The sequence below is a fragment of the Vigna unguiculata genome, chromosome 6 (assembly GCF_004118075.2).
Source record: "Vigna unguiculata cultivar IT97K-499-35 chromosome 6, ASM411807v1, whole genome shotgun sequence".
In the NCBI taxonomy this organism is placed as follows: Eukaryota; Viridiplantae; Streptophyta; class Magnoliopsida; order Fabales; family Fabaceae; genus Vigna; species Vigna unguiculata.
In genome coordinates, this window is record NC_040284.1 from 12,369,513 (window position 1) to 12,375,861 (window position 6,349).

Here is a 6,349-nt window from a genome sequence, read left to right on the forward strand (position 1 = left end):
TTGTTTTCCTTTAAATTTTTAAAAAAATATTTTTAAATGTTATCAACTAGGTTTCATTAATGTTTGCAGTTATCGTCGGTAATGTATTTGGGTTCAAGGCACTGCCAACGCACAACCACTATGCCAATTCATATTTGGTGATAACCATTGGTGATAACCATTATAATCTTATGGTTATACTATCACTCACCATTCACAATTCCATTACCAAAACAAAATAATAAATAAACCATACAACACTTAATTGGCATACATAGGACTCGAACCCAAGTCCTCTCACATAATCAAAGTACTCTCAACCACTTAAGCTAGTACTTTTCCACGTCACATTAAACAACAATTAATGCCATAAAGGCTCTTTCAACTCGTATTTATTGATTAATTTATTATTTAATTAATTGATTTCACGGGTCTTACACTCTCTATGAGCAAAAGGATAGAAACTTTGTGTGAGTGTAATAGTTGATAGTTTTATATGAGCAGGATATATGATAGCTTTGTGTTAATTGGCAACTCTGTGTGGGCTTATAGTGGTTCTGTGTGAAACTATGAATTGGGCAAATATAAGACCTTGTGTTGACATTATCTTTGCTAATGTACATGTGTTACTGTATGGATGCTGGAAATTGAATTAAACTATGTGGATAAATTGTGATAATAAAGTATATATTGTAGTTTTAAACTATAAGTTATTTGTTTTTATGTTAGCTTATCTTTTTATTTGTTATGTTTGTGTTTGAATGTGATGATCATGATTTATCATGGGAATAGGTGATAATACATGTGATGTGAAAGATGCATAACAATGAAGAGTGTTATGCAGACAATTCTTGGGACTAAATTGGTCAAAAGTTTTGAAGAGGGACTAATTCCAAATTTTACTGAAACTTGAGGGACCCAAAACATATTTAACCCTTATATTAATAACGTACCAACATACCTCTTATACCAAATATTCTATAAATATATGTTTTTAAAGAATATCATAACGTAATCAAACTACTAAAATTTGTCATAATTATTGTTAATATGAGAATATTTACTCTTATAAGCATATCTTAGTATCTCAATATTATTGAGGCTTATTAGGTCTTGTTGAACTATATTATTAAACATATATATATATATATATATATATATATATATATATATATATATATATATATATATATATATATATATATATAAGTCTTCTAATACTATGGCATAAAAATAAAAATAGCAAAAAGAATTTTGAAAGTAATGAGAGAATGAAATCCACAGAAGTTAAATTAAAATATCGTAGAATAACTTTACAAAGAAATATTTTAGTATGACAAATTTAAAATATAGTGGTGACAAGTTTAAAAGTGTTATAAGACTTTTTTTGATAGAGAAGAGTAGAGATGGCAAATAAACCTGTCCCTGTGGGTATTGCCCGAACTCAATCTCTGCTTTGACGGGGAATCTCTGCATTGACTGGGTATGAGTATGGGTATGTGTATGAAAAATCCCCGACTTTTTCAATTGGGTATGGGGATGGGTATGGGCAGTGGCGAAACTTGGACAAATATCTAGGGGTGCCAAATTAGATTTTTTATATATAATTTTTTTAATTAAAAAAATATTTCCTTTACTTAAACCATGCAATTTAAATCTTTCAATTTTTAATCTTCCTAATTTATTAAATTCACATAAATGAGTGTTCTAATTTTTATTTCAATTCCAGACTATTCAACTAATTCATTGTATGCAGTTGAAAAATACAAAATATCAACATTTTATAATGTTGGGTTATACTAATTTGAGAAAATATAATTAGGTTTCATGCCAATTTCATACAAAAAATTCCTAAAATCATAGTTAGGGTTTATACTAATTTGGGAAAACTTAAGTTGGGAAAAATATCGTAATGGAAGAATCATAAATTTAATTTCCATAAATCATAGTAGGATACTTATTCATGAGATCGTGTGAGTATGCATTATTTATTCTTTATTTTTTCCAATTTCTTTTTCTTAATCTATCTTTCTTTTATTTCACACTTTTTTGATGACTTGTGGAAAAACCTTATAACCAGATATAAAACCTTAATCTCTTTAATCCAGTTATTAATCTATCAAATTAATTTTTATTTTACTTTTTAAACAATAAAAATATAATATATATATATATATATAACTTAATAAACATAATATAATAAATATAAATTTTAAATATATATATATATATAATAAAATTAAAAGCTTGGGGGAGCCATGGCTCCCCTTAGTCCCAACCATGGTCCGCCAATCGGTATCGGGATGTACATATCCTCGCCATAATACCCGTCCCCGTCATATATTCGTCATCGTTTAAATTATTAAAATATTCACAATTAATTAAGTAACCATATATACATACATACATACATATATATATATATATATACTCTCAATTTTTTATTTTTTCTAATTATTTGGTTTGTCATGAAACCCATTCACATCTGCAATATATTTTTCAACTTATCATAATCTTTATGTAATTATGTTAAAATGATGTATGTCAATTAAAATTTTGGGTTAAATATGTTTTTGGTCTTTTAACTTTCAATGAATTTTGGAATTAGTCCATTTGAATATTTCTATTACTTTTTAATATTTTTATTTATTGTATATTTTCCTTTCACCTGAGAATTTTTAATACTCTCAATTTAAGTGTTTAATAGCATAAACATTTAATTTACTAGGTAATATAAAAAAAAACTTTACTTATTATATTAATTTTTGTTTCATTTGAAGAACTTTTTTTTTCGCTAAAACAATTTATGTTATTTCTTAACAAATGAGTATATATGTTGATATTTGAAAAGTTTTATTAGATCTCTAATGTATTTTCCATCTTATCATACTCTTAATTATACATTTGTTAATTTTTTAATATTTTTATTTGTTGTTTATTTTCATCATGTAGAATACTATTCTGACATATTTTATCTAGTTATTTTTTATTTTTTAACTCATTATCAACTATATTGTAATTTTTTTCACAATAATTGTATAAATAACTTTTATTTACTACAATATAAAAATTTAATGTAATTATCATGAATTTTTTTTATCAACATCCAACATAAATTGAAGTTTAAAAGATACAATATTTATGTTTAAATTTTATTATTATGTTTATTATTTGTTCTTTATGTCATTTTGATCAAGTGATTATTATAACTTTTATTAGTGTATAAAAAAGAAATTCATTAGAATTTTAAAAAATTGAAGTAAACAAACATTTAAAATATATTTTAATTTGAATATTTGTTTTTCTTTTATATTTTTTAAAAAAATATTTTTAAATGTTATCAACTAGAGTTTCATTAATGCTTGCAAGTTTAATAAATATTTTGGTTCTCATGAAATTTTATTTGGTATTCTAATAAAAAATGTAAACAATTATAATTATTTCAAAGTATTTGATATGGAAGAAACAACCATCCTCCTAATATTGAATATTTGATAATATTATGTTTACTTTACCGTATTTTTTTATTATTTTATGAAAATTAATTAAAATTAATATTGAAGTGGTAAGGAAACGGGTACGGGTATGGGTACGAGATTATACCCGTTATCCGATGAGGATGGGGATGAGAAAAAAGTTTGATACCCGTTGGGTTTGTATATGGGGATGATGTTGAATTTTTTCTACGGGGATGGGTATGCAATGACGGATCTCTTTGGGGGCAGGGAGGGGCCCTGGTCCCCCCAAAATTTTGATTTTTTTTAGTTATATATATATAATATAAAAATATATTTAAAATTTATTAAATTTTAAAAAAATTAAATTATAGGTAATATATATCAGAAATTAATAAAAATTAAATTTTTACTTTTTATTTCTTTTATTTAATCATAACATTTAATGTAAATAAATAATAAAATATAAAATTAAATATAATAAAAAATAAAAATATTCAGGTTTAATTTTTCTTTTGGTCCCTCTTTTTATTTAAAAATTGACACTAGGATTAAGTTAATTACACCAATAAAGTAAATCATCCATATTATGAGTCTCAATTTTAATGAAAAGATCATCATTGACCTGCTTCGAGGAATTTAATGAAATATATCGTAAAAGACCAAATTACATCATATTTTCAAAAATCGAGACTAAATTGAGATTAAAAAAAAATTGGAGGACCAACTTAACATTGTTAAACGAAAGCATGAATCAAAGGAGTAATTAAACCAAATATTTATTAACATAATTTTTATTTTCTTTTTCATTGTGTTTTTAGTTTTTCACAAATTATAATAATCTCTCACTCTCATATGTCTTCTTTGTAAGGCCCACTTATATTATCTACCCTAATGTTTAAGGGTTGCCCTAATCTAATGGGCCTAAGCGCTGGCCTATGGGGTGTCCAAAGTCCCTAAGACGGCCAAACCCTCTCAATTTGTCCTCACTTTGCAAAAACAGTACTCACTCCTCTCCTTTTTCCCTAAAATAGAGCTATGTTAGGGTTTGGTTCCCGCTTGTTCGTGCTAGCTCAAAAGCTGACATCGTCTCACGTAAGTTGGTTCTTGAACCGTACTCCCTCCTTTCTAAGTTTGTTTTCGTGGTTTCTGTTAGGGTTCATAGTAGTAACCCTGTTATTATTTCTATGTCGTTGTTCCAGTTCGTAAATCTGCTCTTGGAGCTACTGGGTTCATTGGCTTAAGGGTCAAAGTCTGATATTAGCCCTTTTCCAGGTAAGGGAAGCTAGGGTTCAATGTTTTATTCGATTTCCCTAGTGTTTTGATTCTGTTTTCTTGGTTTGAGATAATTGGTTGATGTTATCATTGCTTGGGAACTGTAAAAATACAAATTTGGTTGAAATGGCTATTTGTGCACGCGGGAACCGTGGAGAATTCTGATAATCTCGCCCAAGCGAGCCAGTCTCGCCCAAGAGAGAGTAATAGAGGCTGCTCGCTTAAACTTGCGCGAACTGTCACCCAGGCGACGTGCCCTTGTTTTGAGCGAGAGTCCATCTCGCTTAGGCGAGGAGGTCTCGCCTAAGCGAGAGGACACGAAGGCCACTGTTCCTTCTTTTTGAGCTCTCGCCTAGGCGAAGGGAGCTCGCCTGAGTGAGGGAAACCTCTCGCTTGAGTGAGATCCTTCAGCCTGAGTGAGAATTGGATGAGAACGTGCGTTTGTTCTGTTTCTTCTTTAATCTTGGGTGTTTGGTACATGCTTGATTGAATTTCTATGTTATAGCATGATGTGGGTGAATATGCATGAGTAAGAAGGTTTATAGGTGGTGAATGGTGAGTTTGGCATGATCTTGATATGGAATATATATGAATGGTTGGATATATATATATATATATATATATATATATATATATATATATATATATATATATATATATATATATATATATATATATATATATATATGGTCATGAATTTGGTATGAGCAATAATGCACATTGATGGTTGGGATCATGGTTTTGGTTTGGTTAGGACGTAATTCCACGATAGTTTCGTGGTGGTGTCTCATTGGTTAGGGTGTAATTCTATGAGTCTCTAGGTGAGACCTCATGGTGGTGCCTCAGTTGGTCGAGACGTAATTCCATGACCCATGTTAGTTGGAGTTCATGGTGGTGCCCCATCTATATAATTTAGTAAGGATTCAATGTAAGGATTGCATCTTGACACTCTAGAGAGTCAGTTAGTCTCACATAGAGCGTACTGACTCTAGTGGTGAGAGTAGCAGGAGGCTTGAAACCCATTAAGGGCTAACCTTGTGTGTGAAGGGATGAGACACTGGAACAATTAGCTCGGTAGAGCAGTAAAAGCCACCACAAGTGCAAGCATCCGCTGAATCTGGCTAATTATATGTATCCAGAGGAGTCGTGTCTGAGTCTTAGTGTATTGTTTGCAAGTCATAACATGATTGGTTGGCTTATGCATCTTCAACCATAAAATTGTATGCAACTGTATGATATATAATTTTCTGCTCTAGCTTACCCTTTTGTTTGTTGTATGTTCTGTGTGTGTGGTTTTCTCTATTTGCGATGATCATCAATTTATTGATGTGAGCATATGCGAGAATTCCTCATGGCCAACAGGGAAATGGTGACTCCACTACATAGTTGGTTTGGGTTGGATTCCTTTTGCTTGGGATTTTCTTTTAGGGCTACAACCAAGTATTGCCTTGTCGTTAAGTCTTCTTTTGAAATATGGTTGATACATTATGATACTATGTTACCGACATCGTGGTGTGCTTGAGTTTCCTTCCTATTTCTTTTGGACAACTGTAAGGAGTAATGTTTATACTCCAGGACCATGCTTCTATTACTATTTTGTGTAATGCTTCATTTAATTATATTATATTTAAAATGAGGCG